General features: G+C 42.5%; 1 protein-coding gene across 1 annotated transcript in view; it reads left to right on the top strand.

Moving 5' to 3' along the window:
• The first annotated feature begins 8,236 nt into the window (after positions 1 to 8,236).
• Positions 8,237 to 21,545, top strand: part of FRS2 (fibroblast growth factor receptor substrate 2) — a 90,867-nt gene continuing 77,558 nt past the window's right edge. Inside the window, exon 1 of the mRNA XM_040981841.1 lies at positions 8,237 to 8,380. The gene's annotated coding sequence lies outside the window, so the exon portion shown is untranslated. The remainder of the gene's footprint in view (positions 8,381 to 21,545) is intronic.

Below are 21,545 nucleotides of genomic sequence, written 5' to 3'. Positions count from 1 at the left end.
GTGCTCCTGACTGTAGGCATCTGTAAGGCTGTGGATTATCCCCAGCCGCAAAGCCCTTCGTCTACTCGCAAGCCCTTTTCCAAGGGAAGTGAACCTGTGTGGCGTGCTTACACTTGCTCCTAGCAGGCAGCATTGCAGTGCAGCAGGCCTTTTCCATTGGTCATTCTGAGTTGTTTTTCCACTTTTGCATGTTGAACGCTTTTTCTTTCCATGAGCTGTCGAGCAGTTAGCATATAGAAAATATTTCAATCCTTGGTATTGGATGAGATCACCAAGGGAGTGCATTGTAGGAGGAGAAGGGAAAGGACTGAGTTTGGATTCCCATTTCCAGGGCCTGGGGAGAAGAGGGAACCTGGAAGCATGTCCTGGAGCCCACAGCAGCAGCAGCCTCCTTGACTGATAGTTGTAATGAAATAGTGGTTAAACCCTTCCAATGGGTGAACAGGCTCTAATGTTTTAAAAGGATTTGTCTACCAATAGTTTCTTAATTGGCCCTCCAATTATTCTACATTTGGCTTAGGTTAACTGTGAAATCATTTTAGTTATGTATGCCTGGATGGAAAATGGAGAATTGGATAAATATAATAAATTATATTTATATGATAAAATACAATACAGTTATTAAAGTTATATTGAAGACCAAATAATGCTGAGCAAATCAAGTACAATTCTAACTTACACACACAGACAACTAGATGACTAGGAAAAAATGCCATTATTTTATCTATAAAAATTTAGCATATTCTGCAAAGTGAGTATCTCCATGATTGTCATTTTATTTTTGATCCTTTCCTGTGTTTTGCAAAAATTCTTCATTAAAAAAAAATAAATGTCTTTAGAAAGTTTATTTTTATTGTGTCGCTTCACAGTCAGAAAGTGGCTTTGATCCTTTGTTGTCTAAATCAAAGTGCCTAAGGTACAAGTGTCTTTTATAAATTAAGTTGTGTTTGAAAAATTTATTTAAAGGCAGGCTGAGAGAGAGAAAGAGAATGAGAGCATCCACCATCTACCACTCCCTAATACCTGCAACAGCCAAGCAGCCAGGAGCCAGGAACTTAATCCAGCACTCCCACACTGGTGGCTGGGATTCAAACATGGGGCCTCATTGCTTTAGGAAGAGGCTCTATCTACTTATCCAACGTTTTCTCCTGTTTGTCAAGGACTCTTGCTTCAGTTAGAAGGATCTGCTCAAGGTCTCCTAGACATGGTGTGCACTTTCCTTCATGTGTACTGTTTTGGATGCTGGGACCTGTTTCTACCCCATCTTTTACTGTGATTTACACAAATGCTTTCAGACATTACATCAGTTCTCTGACTTGGTTCTAAGACCTTGGCCGATGACAGAGATCTCCAAAACTCTGTGACTCTGCTTTTCATTGTGTATTTACTGCAGGATGCTTTGCCTTATTCTGGTTCTTTTTCCTGCGAACTTGTAACTTATCTCCCCAGTTGGCATTTTGATTCTTATAGGGCTTATTCTGTGACTTAGAGTTCTTGGTATTCTCCCTGACCTCCTGAGCCTTGTTCCCAGTTAAGTATGCAATAAACATTTGGAGTGCTTTGGGTCCAAGGATGTTTCAAATACTATGGTTTACAAATTTTGAAAGAACTCTGGATCTCTTTGTGTATATGTGTGTGTATCTGTGAAGTGTATGCGATTTGTGGAAGGGATAATATAGTTTCTGCAGATACGAGTTACTACAATAAGGGAACCACTTAAAACTACTGCGTAAGCCTTCTTTCTTCACCAGAAGTCACTGGCCTTTGTGAGGGAGTGCGTACTGAAGTACCGTGTAGTTTTACCTTTCTTCTTCATTTCTTCCTCTCGCATAAGAGTTGCACATGGGCTCTCTGTAGGTGAGATGCTCCCTGCCTCAACGAGGGCCAGCTTCCCAGCAAATGTCTGTGGAGAGAAGCAGAGCACTCTATGCTTGGCACCGTTCATGTTCCTTGGCATCTCTCCATAGTGATCATTTAGAAAGCTCCTGACCAGCACGACTCCTCTGCATCATATACTTTGCGGAGATTAAAACAAGGGTGTATTACACTATTACACTGGATTGAAAATGTGATGGAAAACAAAATTTTCTATATGAAGGAAGGAAGCTTTTTAAAGTCCAATTGTTCTACTAGGATCCTTAGACAGGGAGAGGTCATAATGGAGTAAAATGGCAGATAGGCATAAGTTCTTTCTTTAGATTGCCACTTAGTAGATATTGTAATACTGAAGATCACTCCCTGAAAGTAATAGAATTATGCTGATGTGTTTAAAGATCTTCATATTTATATTTAATATAAAGCAAGCTTGAATTGAAATCTTTTTTTAAAAAGATTTATTTTATTTTTATTTGAAAGTCAGATATAGAGAGAGGAGGAGAGACAGAAAGGAAACATCTTCCATCCAATGATTCACTCCCCAAGTGAGTACAATGACCAGTGCTGCGCCAATCTGAAGCCAGGATTCCTCCAGGTCTCCCACGCGGGTGCAGGGTCCCAAAGGCTTTGGGCCGTCCTCAACTACTTTCCCAGGCCACAAGCAGGGAGCTGGATGGGAAGTGGAACTGCCAGGATTAGAACTGGCGCCCATATGGGATTACAGTGCATTCAAAGTGAGGACTTTAGCCGCTAGGCCACCACAGCGGGCCCTGAATTAAAATCTTAAGAAAAGTCATAAGTACTAAAGAACTTGTGGTGCATGCTAAATAATATCCTAATGAATTCTTAATTCTACTTTTCCTTGAACTTTTTGAGGTACTTTTGTGTATCCTCAGTAGTCTGACTTGAGGAATTCTGCATAAGAATGAGGGAGTGGAATTAGTCTGTGGTTTAAGATTTTTTACTTTATTTCATAGTTGGCACATACTGTTTTTTCTAATTGGGAGGTGACTAAAGGCATCTGGGTCTGGTTGATGTGTTGGTTGAAAATTACTATTATTATGAGGACGATTATTATAGCATTTAGTAATTATGCAGTGCTTTATACTTCAAAGAACTGTGCTTTATAATCATTTATTAGTTGTGTCTCACAACATCTCTATGATATAAAGATTCATTTATCATGCATATTTTGCAGAAAGAGAAGTTGAGGCAGAATGAGTTGCATTTCAATAAAATAACGCGGGGAGAATATAACCTGCAGCCTCTTAAGTTTCTAACACAAAAAAATACCTTGATGTGTGAAACAGACATTTAATTAACTTAAGCCTTTTCAAGGAAGGCATCCGTTCTAACAATTTTTCCTCAAAATTTATTTAAAAATTAAGTATGATATGCTAAAATCAATGGTTATCTCTATTTAGGTCCTCTATTTTTGACGTTTCTTCATACTTGTGTCAGTGTGACATCTTTGCTTGAAAGCATGCTAGCTATCTCCCAGTTCTCCACACCAGCACATTTTGGTGGCAGCTATTAGTTTCCAGCATCTATATTAAATTGCTTCAAATTGTTCCCATTGACTGTGAAGGACTTGTGTTCACCACATGCGAGGAAGGAACGCCTCGTGATAGCTTTCCGTAAGAACAGCACACTTCATGCAAGCACTGCATATGAATTAAAGAACGTTTTACATGTAAGGCAGTTAATACACATCAACAATGATGATTGTACACTTGTCAGGGTGACTCAGGGTGGGAGAATAGGAAGATGAGAAGGATCTGTGATGGTTTACGACAGCACCCTACAAAAGGGCTGAAGACAAATGCATTCTTCTATTAATCTGGTTGTCTCTTTCAGTTGGGAGGCAGTCATGGCTATGGCACACGGGAAAGGCTCAATAAATATTAGTTTAGTAGTTAAGTATGTGTCCCTGGAGACAGACTGTCTGGATTCTAATCCGGGTTCCATCACTACTAGCCACCTGAGCTAGCTGCATGTTTGTCTTCATCCAGAGTTAAAAAGAAGAAATAAAACAAAACTCCATATCGTATAGGTTGGTTTTCATGAGAAGTAGTTACTATTTATCATTTTTAAAGTTGCTTATTTGACAGGCAGAGAAACAAAAATCCCGCCCCCCCACATGCTCACGAGGAAGGTAGTTGAAGCCCTGCAGAACACACCTACGTCTGCCACAGCAGGGGAAGGACCCCCATTCCTTGATGTTAGCACTGCAGTCCAGGTTCTGCATGAGCAGCAACAGCAGACAGGAGCTGGAGTTAGGAGAGCCAAAAGACTTCAGCATGGGATGCTACATTCTTATTTCTGTCTTAACGTCCAGGCCACCAGCCTGCCTCTGCTACTATTATTTTTCTATTTCCAAGGAAGTTGACAACATTAGCCACAACTCCATTGAGACATTGGTGCTAACAATAGTTGTATTTTGATTACTGTAGTTGCTTTGCTTTGTGTAGAAATGGTATAGGTTGGTACCCCACAAAACAGAAAAGTAACTTAAACTTATTTTAAGATAATACAATAATTATGAGCACATGCAAAATATATAAGGCAAAATTCTATAGTTGTTGTCCATCTGATCATATATGCCAGTGGCCCCAAATTCAGTGTCTACCATGAAGATCTTACACATGAAGGAGGGCATCTCATTGCACTCCCGTCAAAGAAAAGGAACTGTATCCATACTGATGACATTGGTGCCTTTTTAGATGGCTGCCAGTTTCTAAATGTTTCAAATGTGCCAGAAATCAGGATTTTTTTAAAAAAATCATAATATTTCTCAGTTTTAAATTTTTGACTCAATTTATTTCTTGGCACAAGCCATTTGTCAAACTTTTGCCATACAGTTTTACCCCAGGACACATAGGAGGAGAGACTTCAGATAATTCATAAATATACAAGAGTTTTCAAAGAGTTCCTGGAAAAATGAAATAAAAAGATAAATTTATTTTGGTGCCATCAGGCTGAAAATGCATGTACAAGTTTTTCGGAATGTACATTTTCATGAACTTTTGGAGATCCTTGTGTGTATTAATACACTGTGCTCTTATTCTAGGCAAATGCTTTTCAAGCTGCTATGTCAAAGTGTGCATTTTAGGGGAGAGGAAGACAGAAAAAAAGAGACAGTGTTCAGAAACTCACAAGTCTGATGGCGAGACAGGCAATAATGTCACAGAAAAAAGTGAAAAATGCCTTCGTTGTTAGGCTCCTAACCACCTAGGATGCCCTATGAAAAGAAACAAACAAAAAAAATAAAGAATCAAAAAGAAAAAAAGAATGCCACTATTGCAAAACCTGGCAAAGGTGGACACCCAAGTAGCTGGGCTCTTTTGTTTAACAAAACACCCTAATGGATTTTCAGGAGGGAACTATGCATAAACAAGGCCAAGGCCTGGCGTGGCTCCAGGGGGCATCACTGGCTTTGCGGTTATCATTTTTATTGTAAGTGAGCCCAGTGTCATTCATGTAGTAATTTTTTCTCTTTAAGATGTATTTATTTTTATTGTCAAGACAGGTTTACAGAGAGAAGGAGAGACAGGGAGAAAGGTCTTCCATTTGCTGGTTCACTCCCCAAATGACTGCAAGGGCCAGCCACAGCTGAGCTGATCTGAAGTCAGGAGCCAGGAGCTTCTGCCCAGTCTCCCACGCAGGTGCAGGATCCCATGGCTTTGGACCATCCTCCCTTGCTTTCCCAGGCCACAAGCAGGGAGCTGGATGGGAAGTGGAGTGGTCAGACCTGAAGTGGTGCCCACATGGGACCTTGGCACTTGCAAAGTGGAAATCAGCCAATCCAGCCTTGCACCAGTCGGTCACTTCGAATAGTATTCATTGTGAATGCTGCTCCCCTGGAACTGTACAACCTGCTGATTGTGTCAAATACAAGAGGCCCTGGAGTCTGGCCCAAAAAAAAAAAGCCTTGAGAACTAAGTCCTTCTACATAAGAAAAATAACAGGAATTTAGTTCTTCCCTGGTGAATAGAGGCAGGACAGGGAATGGGATGCCCGGAATGCAGGGAATAAAAGAGTTTGGAGGAAAGGTTGTGGATGGGCAGGCAATTTGGCAACAATCTGTCACTGATGAAGCTGGTGAGAGGCTCCTTGTAAGTTTTTAAAGGGATACATACAATCCTCTGTCATCTCCTTGAATCTCCAGGAGACACTGGCAAACGAAGTTAAACAACTGTTTTTCTGGCACTGTCTTCCATGAATCAGGGCACAGCCAGGAGACGTTTGAACGCTCACATGGCAACACTTACCCAAACATACAAGACTCTAATAACCCGCCTTCTTTTATTTTATTATTATTATAATTTTTTACCATTTTTCTTTAAAAAGCTCAAAGGGCTTACACTTCTGTTTCTTCATTTGTTCTGACATTCCAAGGTGGGAGGGGCAGATTTATTACAGCATTATTTATAGCCGGAGAAGCTGGAACGCAGATTAAATCGCTTACTCAATGCTCCAGAGCTAAGGTGCAACCCACACTGGCACTGGGTTCTCTAGAGTCCTGCTGCCAAGTGGGAAGAGCTTGAGTCTTGGAACTCGAAAGAATTTTGCTCGAATAATCCTGATGTCAATTCAGTGCCTCTACTTCTGTTATTCTTATCTGGGAAATTTAGATTGTAAAGCCTCACGGCAGTGTAGAAAAAAATCATTTTAGAAAATGCATGGAAAGCGTTGGTACAGAAAGCAGTCCTCAAACCAAATTTGCCCCACCTCCAACCCAACTTCTTCCGGTTAACTTTCAGGATGGCTTTAAAGTAATCAAGAGAATCCTCCAGTGACACTGATTTTTCTTTGTCTAGTTCCCTGTCCTCCTGATAGCCACTTGCGAATAAAAACGTTTCAAGCTGCCCTTTGAATCTGTGGGAAGGAATTTCACGTCAGTGGATCATTAGGCAAAAAAAAAAAAAAAAAAAGAATATATGAAGACAAGAAATTCAAACACCCCAGAATTCCCCGGGAGAGGGGGTGCCTGTTAAAACATAGATCGTTGGGTCCCACCCCGGAGTTTCTGATTCACACATGGTCTGGGGTAGGAGCCAGTGATCCGCAGCAGTAAGCAGCTTTGAGCTGTGTGCGGCAATCTGGGAGTACACCTTGAGAAGCCTGGGATGGTTAAATGAAAATCCGGGGGTGGAGCCTGCAATCTGTTTTAACAGGCCCTGCAGGTGATTCTGACACACTCTCAAGTTTGAAAACCGGGGGCAGAGTGTGGGAAGGTGTCTGAGAAAACAGGCCGACATTTAAATCCCGACAGCCCTACTGCCAGCTTCCAATAAGCTATCCTATTCTGGGGCCCCTGCACCCCACACAGGGCCTGACCATGGCTCCTGGCTCCCCTCTAACCTAGGCTGGAGAACGGGGCATTAGTGAGTGCTGTCAACCCAGTTTGTGTGTGTGTTTTAATTTCACACTCCAAGGCAGGAAAGGTTTTGCTTTTAGCTGTTTTGCAAGTATTTGGAAAGACTTTGGTTTTCACACACACACAAAATAAAATAGCACTTTATAATAAAATATACATATATATATCGGATACATTGATGATATCTTAAATTCCCAAGAGGGATGTTCAACCCTTTCCATTTCCTATCTTTGGTTCATTGGATAGTTAGGACAAATCTTCCCCCTCCTTATTAAGAGATATTTGTAATTTTGCTTTGTAGACAGTGTACCAAAGAGCGGCCTCCCAATCTCCCTTCCCCTTTCTCTGGACTCGGATCAGAGTCTGACATCCTACGGCTTTACTGGCTTTGTGTCTGCGTCCCCAGAGGCCCAGCTGCTCACTGTCCCAAGTGTGTGCACAGGTACCCCTTCTTTCCTGAATTGTCCATTGCTGGTGAGCCCCAAGAACGGTGGGCTCTTATTTCTGGGCGCCATCAGCTCCGATTCCTACCAGAATGCACGGGTGATTGTACACACTTTAAACAATGAGGAAAACGATGTTTCAAGTTAGGGGAATAGCCAGGGAGGAAAAACGAAGGTGACTGACAGCACCCAAGCCGGAGGATCCCAGAACCGAGCACTCCTCTGCCCCTCTCGCCACCCTGACCTCTGGCTGCAGGGGCCAGAGATGACAGAACAGGTTATGCTGTCATTCTGTGGCTGTCTTTGCAGAATTTAAAAATCTTGTCAGGGTGACACGAAACCGCGAGCCAGCGGCTGTGGTGTGGAGCTGGGCGTTCCGACGCCGCAGGGGCAGTCCCAGCCCGAGGCGTCCCGCGGCCCCGAGCCCACGGGTTAGGTCGCCCCTGGCCCGGGGGCGGCGGCGCGGCCCCGCCCCGCCCGCGAGCAGTTCCGGTGTCAGAGCCCTTCCCTCCCCCGCTCCCCCGGAAGTGCTTTTCTAGGATTCGGGCCGGAGAGAGGCCTGGTAGGTACAGCCGCGGAGGTTCGATCGGCTCTGAGGACGGGCTGCTCCCGGGCTGGGCGTGAGGGTGTCCGCCGCCGCCGACCCCGCGTCCTGCCGGCGTCCAGCCCACGGCACCCAAAGGTAGGTGGCCGCGGAGAGCGCACTGGGTTGGGGTCGCGAGTCGGGGTCCCGGGGCCGGGGCCCCCGCTGCCCGCTCGGGGCTCGGGGCTCCGGGTGGTGGACTCGGCTGTCGGGGTGCCGATGGCCGCGCTGGTCGGCCAGCCCGGGCCGGGGGGCGATGGGAGCGGGAAGAAGCGCGGTGCCGGGCCGAGGTGGGCGGGGCGGAGCCGACGAGGGGGTTCCCGGAGCTGTTGTTGCTGTCCGGATGGGCCGGGCCTCGGTCGGTCCGACCCCCCGCACCCCGGCTTCCCCGAACCTCGCGGCCGCTCGGCTTGGGTTTTCTGTGTTTGACCCGGGGCACGGGACGTGGACACCTCTTACTCCCCCAGACCCGATCGTGGGTCTGGTTCGAGGCGCCGCCGCTGGAGCCCCAGGGTGGGGCTCCGCTCGGGCAGATGCCGGGCATCCCGTGTGGGGCATTCGGTCCAGACCCACGATGGGGAGTGGGGTGCAGGGGTTGTCCCGGGAGGGGGGGATTTGGACTGTGTTCGGAACCGGCTCGGGATACGCAGGTCACCGTGGCACCTAGCGCCTCGCGTATTCCCTTCTCGCTGGAAAGCTTGTCGGAGCTTGTTGTTGAAGTCGTTTTCCAAACAAAACAACTTGCTGGAGGAAAACTGCGGGAATTGCGGTGGTGTCCCTTCTTTTCTGGCTGACGTCAGAAAGTGATGCTGTCCTCCGCTGTGCGCTCTCGGTTCCTGGGGCCGCCCGAGTCGCGCGGAGTGCGACTTTAGCGAAGAGGTGATGGCACGAGCGGATGGCCAAGGCTGGGAGAGTGCCTGCATCCCCTTCTCTGCGAAGTCTGTCTGCCTTTCTTTGCCGAGCTGTCAGCTTCCCTGGGGCTTTTAAAGCTGTGGGTTTGTCCAGAAAGATGACCGTTACTGTGAGAGCCGTCGCTGCAAAGCTGAGGTTCCCACAGGTAGGCAGTATGTTTTGTTTGTTTGCTTAAACTTACACGGTGAAGTGTTTACCTCACTAAACTGGCTTCCCGTGGAGAAGAGAATGTTGTGGGGAGTTGCCTCAGGTTTAAGCTCATCAAGTGCAGGAAGGTTTGTGGTAAAATAAGATTTTTCCGTATTTAATGAGGATTTTAAAAAATTATTGTCGTTATAAGGGAATGCAAATAGTACAGAGATTAGGACTGTGAGAAGATGACTGGTTTTGCAATGTGAAGTATACACACATTACTCTTGGGGCCCTGTCGCACCGCTCCTGTGGTGCCTCTGTTAGGACTTACACTGTAGTTTTTTGGATGCTTATGTCATTCTGTCTCCTCCCACCACTGGCAAGGGAGGGAGGTAAGATAATGAATTAGGGAAAATAGACTGAAGCGACAAGTTCAGTGAACCCTCTTTATGCAAAGGAAAATTTATTTCAGGGTTGTTGATCTTGAGCAAGCAAAGTGTGGCTGATCTTAAAAAGTTCCTGAAAAAAACTGGGGAGAGGTTAGTTGCACAACATTTAGGCTTAGATATGAACTGTAGTCCGCAGTTGAAGTGTTTGCTTCTTTAGAATATAGGGTTGCATGATTGTAATTGACAGAAGCTAGAAAAGGAGTTACCTTGGATTGGGCTGTGCATCTGCACAACAGGTATGTATTTAATGCATTCGAAGAGAAATTTTTCAAGAATTATAAGAGTAGAAAAAGTAGATTGGGGAAAAATCATATTGTTTGACACATTGTAAATTTAATTGATTCAGGTCAATTCAACAGATACTGAACATTTGCTTTGTTGCAAGTGTGTTAAGCAACTATGTAGCAAATAAAGCTACAGCCGTTCACCTGAGATTGATGTTTTGGCAATAATTTTCTGAGGTGTGTCTGAAATCTTGCAAAGTTGAATGATATTGTTTAGACAGACTAAGGTTTCTTTTTTCCTTTGCTGGGACTTAACCTCACAGGTGGGTGTTGAGTGTTGAGCGCTCGCACAGCTTTACTGAGGATGCACAGATTCCGTCTTTGGGCTTCAGGAATTGTAAATTTAGTATGTGTGTGCAGGGGTGGAGATATAAAATTTTTTTCATGAAAATTTACAGCATAAAGGAATGCATGTAAATACTACATGGGTGGCTTGAGCTGAGGTTTGGAGTTGTATAAAAGCAAAAACAGTTCATTTTTAGTTTAAGTAAATGTGGGAAGTAGGAGATAGAGTAATATACATGAGGAGAGCTTGGTAACTATTGTTTATTCAGTGTTTGCTGTACACCATACTGTGTGCTAGTTGCTTTACATGTGTTCTTGAAGCTTCATAATCTACTGACCATTTTTGTTAATAGCAAAGGCTTTGAGGTTCAGGATAGCTTGCTTGGGCTGTGTGACTAGTAGGTAGTAGAATCCACGGATGTCTGGGGCCAAAGCCTCTGCATTTCTGTAATATGATGTTTCTCTCAGTAAACTGGTAACCTAAGTTCTTTGTCAGAGTGTAAGACTTTTCTGAAACAAGGATTTTGAGTTTGAGGTTAGGTGGGTGATGATGGCTTTTGAAATGTGAGAATGCTGCCAGTGGACATGTGGAGGTAGGCGTATTCTTTATGACCTGGAGAAAAGTTAGTGGGTGTGGTGAACTAGGACTAGATGCTTCTGGGCCAGGAGTGTAGCATACTGTGTGCTAAGCCTCTGCATGTGATGCCAGCATAAGCTGGGAATCCCGGCTGCTCCACTTCCAGCCCAGCTGCTTAATAGTGGCTTGGGGAAGCAGTGGAGGATGGCCCAAATGTTTGGACCCCTACACCCACATGGGAGACCTGAAAGAGGATCCAGGCTCCTGGCTTCAGCCTTGTTCAGTCCTGGCCATTACAGGTATTTGAGGATTGAATCAACAGACAAAAGAGTCCCTCCTCTCTCTGTAACTGTGTCTTTCAAATAAAAAAGAATGAATTTTTTTTTAAGAGTAGGTGGTTCATTGTGGAGTATAAGAGATGGTTTGAAATTTAAGTTGAGGGACTGGCATTGTGACTGAAGAAGTTAATCATCTATCTGCAAGTTCCAGCATCTCATATGGGCACCAGTTCATGTCCTGGCTGCTCTACTTCCAGTCCCATTCCCCATTTATGACCTGGGAAAGCTGCAGAGGATGGCTCAAGTTCTTGGGCCTCTGAACCCATAGCTCCTGGCTCCTGACTTTGAATAGTATCAGCTTTGGCTGTCATGGCCATTTTGGAAGTAAACCAGTGGTAGAAGATCTCTCTCTCTCTCTCTTCTTTTGAATCTACCTGACAAATAAAAATAAATTCAAGTTGGGGCTGGAAGGTGGGCATGTTCAAATGCCATATATAGAAGTTGACATTTGGGAGGTAAAGAGGAATGGCTGAGGTCTAACTGCATAGTGTGCAGAATGGTTGGTTGTAGGCAGTTGACTTTGAATATTATAATATCAGTACTGGCAAGGCAGTGGGATGAGAACAAAGGCAAAGGCTTAGTAGGACCTAGCAATTTTAGTATGTGGGCAGAGAGGGAATGATGGGGAAAATTTGGAGGAGATGGGAACTGAATGGTGCTTTTTAAGAGTGGGCACTATTGATGGTGGTATTGTTACTAGAAATGTGAGCAAGGAGGTGGAGAATGAGATCAGTTTTGGATATTGAGTATTCTGTACACTTGCCAAATACTGGGAATGGCCAGGTGCTTTTGGAAATGAGGGTTTGCATGCAGTTCAGCTGAGAGGTTAGATGCAGGGAAAAATGCAAAAATTTGAGGCCACAGTAACTGCAAGTGCCAAGGGAGAATGTATGGAAAAAGAATGAAAACTTCATTTTTCTGGCATCTGTTTAAGACAGAAGGAAGAGAAGGTAAATACATTCTTTTATTCTGTGGATAAACAATCTGATAGTCTGTGTACTCTTCCTCCTGTTGCAGATTCAGATGGAGTAGAATCTGATCACTAAGCATGCAACTGGGAAATAAAAATCTCTTGCTCTTGGCTGGCAAGAATACTGTGCTGACGTTACCATACTTGAAGACAGACTATTTCAGGCTCATTTGGTCCAGGATGTCTGATGTGGGTTGCTTAAAAGCTGTGTTTTGTTGTTTCTTTTGTACATTTTTTTGGCAAGTGATATGTGGGGAGTTGAAAACAAATCTCTAATACAGTATTCCATTTATTTGTGTATGTGACTTTGATTTTGGCTTCAGTATCAAGCACTGAATATTCAAAGCTAATATTTGTGCTTCTAATTACAAATGGCTGTTAATATTACCTTTTACAGAAAATAATATTTAATTGCATGTTTTTCTTCCAACTTTTTTTATAAGTGCTTTTGAGTCACGTGATTTTTTTGTAATATCTGATTATGTTAGAGGGATGGAATATGATGCTTTTGTCCATCATGTATATGAAAATCACATATTTTATTTTGGAAACTGTTTAACAATAGCAATTTTGTGGAATTTTGTGTGGTTTTCTGTTTAGACTTTTAAAATAGGGGGAGCTTATGTATTAACATGTAAAAGGTTTTAATAAGTTGCAGAATAAGGTTTAGGGTTGTAGCTTTTTGAGGGCCAGTTTAGTATTTTTTAGACTGAGTTACCATGGAAGTGTTTATTTCCTTCTTTAGAATTAAGACATTCCTTTTGTTTTTCAAGAATATGTTTTTCACTCCATCACAGGCACTTGGGAATGTCCATAGAGTCCTGTGTTGGTGTTGTGGGAGGCAGCGGCTTTTGTGTGTGCTTTGTCTCGGCTGCTTGGCTTGGTTTCAGGGAGCCTGGTATTAATGAGGCAAAGGTCAGGAGTTCCATTTAACTTCAGTCTGAATGATGGCCAGAAAGTACACCTCGCGCTCCCACCAGCTGTCTTGGAAATTCCTCCGTTGTCATTGGTCACAGAGGTGACTGGGTGATGGTGTATCTTTATGCTGTTGGAAGAATATTAGAGGAAACTCAGCATGATAGTTTGAATTCTTTCTGTGGAATTAGACTTAAGTTGGAATCCTTGATCTGCAAACCTGGGAGAATTCCTAAACCCCTTGGTTTCCTCATTATTGAGTAGGTTAATGTTTGATTTTTGGCATGTCCTTGCATCTACTTTTTTTTTCTTGAGTTGGAGCTAGCCACTTAGACCTCTGATTCCCAAAGGCTGGACTGTGGCATAGTGTCATTCTTACGACCATGTTTTCACTTGTACGAAGTGACATGAGAATGTAGTTAGCTTTTCATAAAGCTGAAGTCTGTTGAATTTAATCTTCAAAGAAGTTACCATTTTGGTAGGAATATATTAGTTTTTATGAAATCGTGGTGATCATAATTGGTAGTTTTGTTTTTTGGGCTTTTTTTTTCAATGTTCTTGGCAGAATGGAAGTTGGCAACCCTATATCACACCCCTGGCCCTCTTAAGATTGTGGTTATGTGAAATCTGGAACTCTCAGCTGAAGGAGAACTGAAGGGCCAGGGAACAGTACTTACCCAACCTATGTATGGGCATTCAAGTTAAGTTTTAGTCCTTTGTGTTCTTCTCAGATTGCCCTACAGGAGTTGCATTGTAATTCTTTCCATTATTTAATTTTGTCAAGTTTCACAATTTATACTTAAAGTACATATTAGGGAACAGTTCAAATTGTTTTCAGTTGAGTTCACACAACTTGCTCCAGATTACAAGTTTAAGACTGTTTTTCAGCCAGAGCCTCTGGAGGCAGCTGGTGAATGCGGGGGGGTGCCTGGAGGTGCTGCTTCAATTGTTTTGTTGATTAGCCAGCACTATTAGATAACTACTTTGACACAGTAAGTGGAAGAAATGGGCTTTCTTTTTCCCCTCTTCTGCAGGACAGATAGTTGAACTGAGTGAGAGAAGTCTTTTTTATTAAACATAGCAGTAAATCTTGTGTACATTATCAGCATTCAAAATGCTTTCTAGGGGCAGAGAGGAATGTCGCTTCATGCATACTGGATTATGTGTGTGGAGTCACAAACCTCTTTTTGGAGACAAACACCAGGTATTGACAGATGCTCCTGTTGAGGCTGCACTGGTTGTCTAGATGAGAAGTTCACTGACTTCCTGGTTCACTGAGTGTGGTGGTAGAGACCACCGAACGTGCAAACATGACCTCAGCAAGTGTGAATGTGAGTACTTTGAGTACCTTTGATAGGTGGTTTAAAAAGTTGGCAGTGTTATAGAATTATTTTAGTATGTATTTGAATGTGTAAAACACAATTTTGGGGTTAAGTTCCCCCCCCCCCCATCTTGTCTTTTAATGAAAAACAATAGGGACTTGGCATCTCTCTCTTAATTTTAAAAGAAAACCAGAAGCTCTGGATTTCTTTTGATTTTCAAAAACAACTAAAGGTTTGCTGCTTTCAGTACTTGCACACACTAGTCATTTATAGGGTTTTGTTGTATAGCATTGTTTTTGGTAAAATAGAAAAAATCATATATAGCTCATTTATTTGAACATTGCTTGAATTTTCCCACCAAGATATTTCCAGTGATAAAAATGAGTAGATGATTATAACTAGAAGTCTAAGGATGCAGTTTTAACTGTGCTGCTGTAATTGGAAGCCTTTGAAACCTATAGTTTTATCTTTTAAATTCTTATGAATTTTGTTATCTTAAATATATTTTTTAAATGTTTTTTAAAATTTCATCTAAAATTGAGGCCACCAAGAAGGTATGTGGTGCTCATCTTGTGGATTTTTGGATCCCTGTAGTGTGTTCTGCATTCCTGGAACACCAGTAGGAGTGTACAATGTAGGGACTGGTACAATGGCTCTACTGGCTAATTTTGAAGGCTACTAAGCCATAGTTTCATAGAGATAAGGTGACTGTAAAAGGGGATTTAATCAGTTCAAAATGTTCTTTCATATTCAAGATAATTTAATTGTCAATATTATTAGTGTTATAATAAAATGGAGCAACACTGTCCTATACAGCTTTCTGCCAGTGGTAGAATGTTCTGAATGTATATGCTGGTGCAGGAACCCACATATAGCTACTGAATACTTAACCTGTGTCCAGCGTTACAGGGAAATTGAATATTTAACTTAATTTCATATCAGGTAACTTGAATGAGAGTAGCTATAGGAACTATTGACATGAATGTGAAACAGTACAGCTCTACGGGTTTAGGAAAAATGAGAGAGAATGGAGATTAGCATTCTCCATTGCATCCCTTCCCTCAGATTAGGCAGATTACTTGATAAATATTTATTGAATGAAATAATTTGTTTACTGTTTCAATTTTAAAGACCAAGGTTTGTGAAATATTTTTATATTTTGTGGGAGTGATCTGTGGCCTTTTGAGCTTACTTTTATCACCTTTACAAATGCATACACTGAAGTATTTATATAGTTCAAAGGATTACAAAGTCAACTACTGTGTACTATCAACCAGTTCAAAAAACAGAACACTGCCTGCAACTTTTTTTTTTAAAACTGTTCATTCTCATCTATTTGAAAGGCAGAGAAAGGGAGTGACAGACACGGAGGGGAAGAGCAGGAGAGATCTTCCATTTACTGGTTCTCTGGCCTAATGCCTCAACACGGAGGCGGTGTGAACTGTCTGGGTTTCCTGTATGAGTGTCAGGAACCCAAGTCCTTGAACTGCTGCCTCGCAGGGTGCACTTTAGCAGAAAGCTGGGTCGGAAGCTGAGGTGGCAAGGACCCCGGTGCTCCAAAATGGGATGTGGGAGCCCCAGAAAGTGGCTTAACCCTCTGCACTGCATGGCTGGCCCACTTAGTTCCTTTTTAATTATATCTGAATGTTTTGTTTTGTAAATTCTAGTTCCTTTTGTTAAGTTGAAAAGTTTTCTTTTGATTCTCCCCTAAGTCTCATGAAGTAAGATATTGTTGTTTTAAACACTTGCTTTGCTTGGTCAGTATATTTATGAATGTTTGTGCCCATTTATTTGTCTGCTTTGCATCTCAAACCTCCTGTCTGGGACTTGGGGTCATTTTCTGTTGCAGTGTTTTAGAATTCTCTGCTGTGGGAGTCTTTTGGAAATTTTTTTGAAAATCTCTTTATTGTAGTATCATTCCTGAAGATGGTTTTTCTGAATATATATTCTAGATTAGCAGTTATTTCTTCTCTTTCCTCATTATATGTCTTAATTTGCTTCTCCTTTGGCTTTTTATTGCCTTTGGAAAATCCACTACCGGTGTCATTCCCTTGGTAGTTCGTTGTTTCTTTATGGCCAATTTTGAAATGTTTTCTTTGTCCTTGATGTCCTATGGTTTATTTTAATATGTGACAGAGAGGGAGAATGAGAAATAGACGTCTTAATGCCCCAGTGGCTTCACACTTTTGAGTTGGGCCAGGGTGAAACCAGGAGCCAGGAGCAGGGAGTCTTTTCCGTGGGTGGCAAGCACCCAAGTAATTGGGCCATCTTCTGCTGTTTCCCAGGCAAATACATCAGCAGGGAGCCACACTGGAGGCAGAGTAGCCAGGACTTGAGCTGGCACTCTGATATGACATGTGTTCATTGCAACACCCACTCCATTTTCCTCACTTTAATATTACCTGTAATATTTATTAATTGTTTATGACCAAGTAAATGTGACATTGGATTAACCATTGTAATAATGCTTACTTTGAATAGTTAATGACGGGCCCGGCATGATGGTGTAATGGTTGAAGTCCTCGCCTTGGGCATACCGGGATCCCATGTGGGCGCCAGTTCTAATCCCTGCAGCTTCACTTCCATCCAGCTCCCTGCTTGTGGCCTGGGAGGGCAGTCGAGGATGGCCCAAAACCTTGGGACCCTGCACCCGTATGGGAGACCAGGAGGAGCTCCTGGCTCCTGGCTTCGGCTCGGCTTGGCTCAGCACCGGCCGTTGCGGTCTCCTGGGGGTCAGAAGATCTTCCTCTCTGTCTTTCCTCCTCTCTGTACATCTGCCTTTCCAATGAAATAAATAAATCTTTAAAAAAAACAAATGAACAAACAAAAAATAGTTAATGACATTAAGTACATTGACATGATTGTGCAACCATTACTGTTAGTCACCTCCAGAACCTTTTCTGTCCTGACAAGCAGAAATATTAGACAGCAGTTCCCCTGATCACTGTTTTACTTTCTGTCTCTAGGAACTGACTCCTCTGGATGTCCTGCGTAAGTGGAATTACACAGTAGCTGTCCTTTTGTGTACCGCTTATTTCACTTATAAAACTTTCAGGACTTATTTGTGTGTGTCAGAAGCTTCATTCAGTTCTGTTTTAGATTGTTGCCTCCTTTTCTGAATAGTCACTCCTTTTCTTGGACATGTTTTTAGATTGATTTCTTAAGAACCTGCTAAATCTTTATTTTACATTTTGTGTCTGATAAATCTAACATCTGAAGTCTTGCAGATGTTATTCTGAAGTTAATTTTTGCCAACTCTTCTCTCAGGGTGCCATGCCTCTTTGTAGTTTTTGATTGAAGTTTCCTATAACTTTATGTTAATTTTTTGGAGTGCTCGTTACGAGTGTTTTAAAATTCTGTAGTCTAGTAAATCCCTGGAGGATAGTAGCTAGTTCCCTTGAATTTTTTTTATCTTAAAATAACTCCAAACTTACAGAATAATTGCAAGAATAATAGACTTCTCTCTTTTTCAAATGTCTTTTTGTAAAGATTTATTTTTATTTTTATTGCAAAGTCAGATATACAGAGAGGAAGATCTTCCATCTGATGATTCACTCCCCAAGTGACCACAATGGCCGGTGCTGCGCCGATCCGAAGCCAGGAGCCAGGAGCTTCTTCCAGATCTCCCATGTGGGTGCAGGGTCCCAAGGTTTTGGACCATCCTCAACTGCTTTCCCAGGCCACAAGCAGGGAGCTGGATGGAAAGCGGGGCTGCTGGGATTAGAACCGGTGCCCGCATGGGATTCCAGCACGTGGAAGGCGAGAACTTTAGCTGCTAGGTCACCACGCCAGGCCCTAAAGTAGACTTCTGTATATCATTTTTCCCATGTTCACCAATTTTTAGCATCTTGCCAACTTTGCCTTGTGCTGTCCACTCATGTTGTTACGTGTTGTTTTGTGAACTGTTAAGGGAGTACACTGCATGTCTTTTCACCACGTAATGTCTTAGTCTATTTCTTAAGACTAGGTACTGTACTTATGTCTAATTCACACTTTATATTGCCGTCTGACCACATACTGTATTTTTAGCCTCCTTTAATTTGAAAGAATCCTGTAGTCATTCTTTGTCTTTTCTTGGAATTTAATAGTGCAAACCAGATTTTTTAAAATTATTATTATTATTTTTATTGGAAAGGCGGATATACAGAGAGGAGAGACAGAGAGGAAGATCTTCCGTCCGATGATTCACTCCCCAAGTGAGCGCAACGGGCCGATACTATGCCGGTCCGAAGCCAGGAGCCTCTTCCGGGTCTCCCACGTGGGTGCAGGTTCCCAAAGCTTTGGGCCGTCCTCGACTGCTTTCCCAGGCCACAGGCAGGGAGCTGGAAGGGAAGCGGGGCTGCCGGGATAGAACCGGTGCCCATATGGGATTCCGGGCGTGCAAGGCGAGGACCTTAACCACTGAGCCACCGCGCCGGGCCCATAGACCAGATATTTTAAAGATTTTTCTGTGTGTGTTTGTCTTATTTAATCTGATTCATTTCCTGCTTGATTCTAATGATTTATCTTCAATCAGTATATTATGAAAGAGCTGTTTCTCTTTCAGTGTATCACCTGTAGAAACATTCAAGTGCATTTGCTCCTCATTAATGATTTTAATTTTAATCAAGTTATTGTCTGGTTTATAAAGTTTTTACATCAAAGTAAAAAGTGGTATGGTAAACTTTTTAATTTCCTTTTCTTTACCTTTTATACCTTTCTGGCTTACCAAACATTTTTTGTATTTTATGATTTTGTTCTAAGACAGTAGTATCTGTTTTGTGGTTCTTAAAACTAAGATTCAGGCATAGTTGGTAAAAGGTAGCAATGTAATTCAACAATATTCTCAAGATTTCTGTCATTTTTTTGCTTTTTAGTTTAGTGAGTAGACTAAATTTAGAGCATGGATTATTAGTTCACTGTGACATTGTTAATACCTTGGACTCTTGGATAAATAAATAACATGTATCTTTAAGGATTTATAAGGCAGCATAAGGTATTTAAGTGCAAGGTGTGATTGTGTATTTTATATACTTACATTTGAATATACGCAAATACGTATATGGTATCTAAGTTAAACAGTATATATATGTATATAAGTATATAATTGTTACGCATGCATGTAATTTTGATAGTTTAAGGCTTATGAACAGAAGGGTATTTTGATACTTTTCGTAAGTCTAGCTAAGATTTTTCAGATAAGAAGAACATGATGGTTCCAGCACAATAGTATAGTAGGCTAAGCTTCTATCTGTGGTGCTAGCATCCTGTATGGGCGTGGTTTCTATTCCAGCTGCTCCATTTCTGATCCAGCTCACTGCTTATGGTCTGGGAAAGCAGAGGGGGATGGCCTAAGTCCTAGGAACCCTATACTTACTTAGGAGATCCCAAAGAAGCCTCTGGCTACTGACTTTAAATTGGCTCAGCTCTGGCTGTTACAGTGATTTGGTGGAGTGAACCAGTGGTAGAAGATCTCTTTTTGTCTCTCCCACCATGTCTTTCTCTTTCCCTGCCACCCCATCTCTGTTACTCTGCCTTTCAAATTAAAAAAAAAAAAAAGAAGAAGAAGAAGAAGAAAGGGCCTGGTGTTGTAGCCTACTGGTTAAAGTCATTGCCTTGCATCTGCCAGGATCCCATATGGGCACCAGTTCTAATCCTGGTTATTGCACTTCAGATTCAGCTCCCTGCATGTGGCCTGGGAAAGCAGTGGCCCAAAGCCTTTAAATCCTGTGCCTGTGTGGGAGACCTGGAAGAAGCTCCTGGCTTCTGGTTTCAGATTGGTGCAGCTCCAGCCACTGCAGCCACTTGGGGAATGGGGAATGAACGAGCAGGTGGAAGATCTTATTTCTATCTGTTGAAACTGTTTTCTGTTAAGAAAATATTAAGGGCTTTTGTTTAATGGGTTATGTGAGTATAGGCTGTATTCAGTTATGTAAATTAAGAAAACTGAGAATTTTGGTTTTCTAATTTCACTTTTTTGAAAAATATTTATTTTTTATTGGAAAGGATATCAGATTAATGGAGAGATGGAGAGAAAGAGCCTTGATCCCATGGTTTACTTCCCAAGTGGCTGCAAAAGCCAGAGTTGAGCCGAACTGAAACCAGGAGCCTCCTCTGGCACTCCCATGTGGTTGCAGGGTCCCTAGGCTTTGGGCCATCCTCTGCTGCCCTCCCAGACCACAAACAGGGAGCTGGGTGGGAAGTGAAACAGCTGGGACAAGTAACCAGTGGCAACATCACACCTAAAAGAAATGAAAACTATGTGTGAGAAGGGGATCTGTAATCCTATATTTACAGCAGCACAATCTATAATAGCAAAAGACATGGAGACAATCCAGATGTCTGTCCAAAGAGGAGTGGTTAAAGAAACGGTAGTGTATCTACTCTGTGGAATATTATTCAGCCATTAAAAAGAATGAAATTATATCAATTGCAACTAGATGGTCCCAACTAGAGACCATTATGCTCAGTGAAATAAGTCAATACCCAAAAGAGAAATACCAGATGTTCTCTCTAATATAAGGAAACCATCATGCAAATTGGCATGTGTAGAGATGGAGTAATAGAGACTACCATACCCAGATGTGAAGACACAATGCAGCATGTATCGCTACTTCCAAATAAAGATGGACTCCCAGTGAAAGTGTTGGACAAATCGAAACAATGGGATGACGGACTGTCTGATGTACCAGCTTGTCGGGGCACACTTAAATAACATAACAGATTGATGGAATTGTAATTCCTTTTGAAGGACTATACTATTGTAATCACATGGGGAAAATCAGTTGAGGGGTTGGAATTGGTTGAGGGGAATCCCAGAAACTACAGAATTGTACCATAAAATTAAAAAAAAAAAAAAAGAAAAGAAAAAAAAGGATCTGGCGCAGTGGGCTAGCAGCTAAAGTCTTCGCCTTGAACGCACCAGGATCCCATATGGGTACTGGTTCTAATCCCGGCAACCCTGCTTTCCCTCCAGCTTCCTGCTTGTGGCCTAGGAAGGCAGTGGAGGACAGCCCAAAGTTCTTGGGACCCTGCACCAGTGTGGCATATTTTCTCCCGTCTGTTCCCAGGCCAGAGGGCTGGTGCTCCGGCTGCTGCTCC

Source organism: Ochotona curzoniae, unplaced genomic scaffold, assembly GCF_017591425.1.
Source record: "Ochotona curzoniae isolate NIBS_2020 unplaced genomic scaffold, NIBS_Ocur_1.0 contig_1014, whole genome shotgun sequence".
NCBI classification, from domain to species: Eukaryota; Metazoa; Chordata; class Mammalia; order Lagomorpha; family Ochotonidae; genus Ochotona; species Ochotona curzoniae.
The sequence above is the reverse complement of the archived record's forward strand: the minus strand, read 5'-3'. Positions and strand labels throughout refer to the sequence as shown.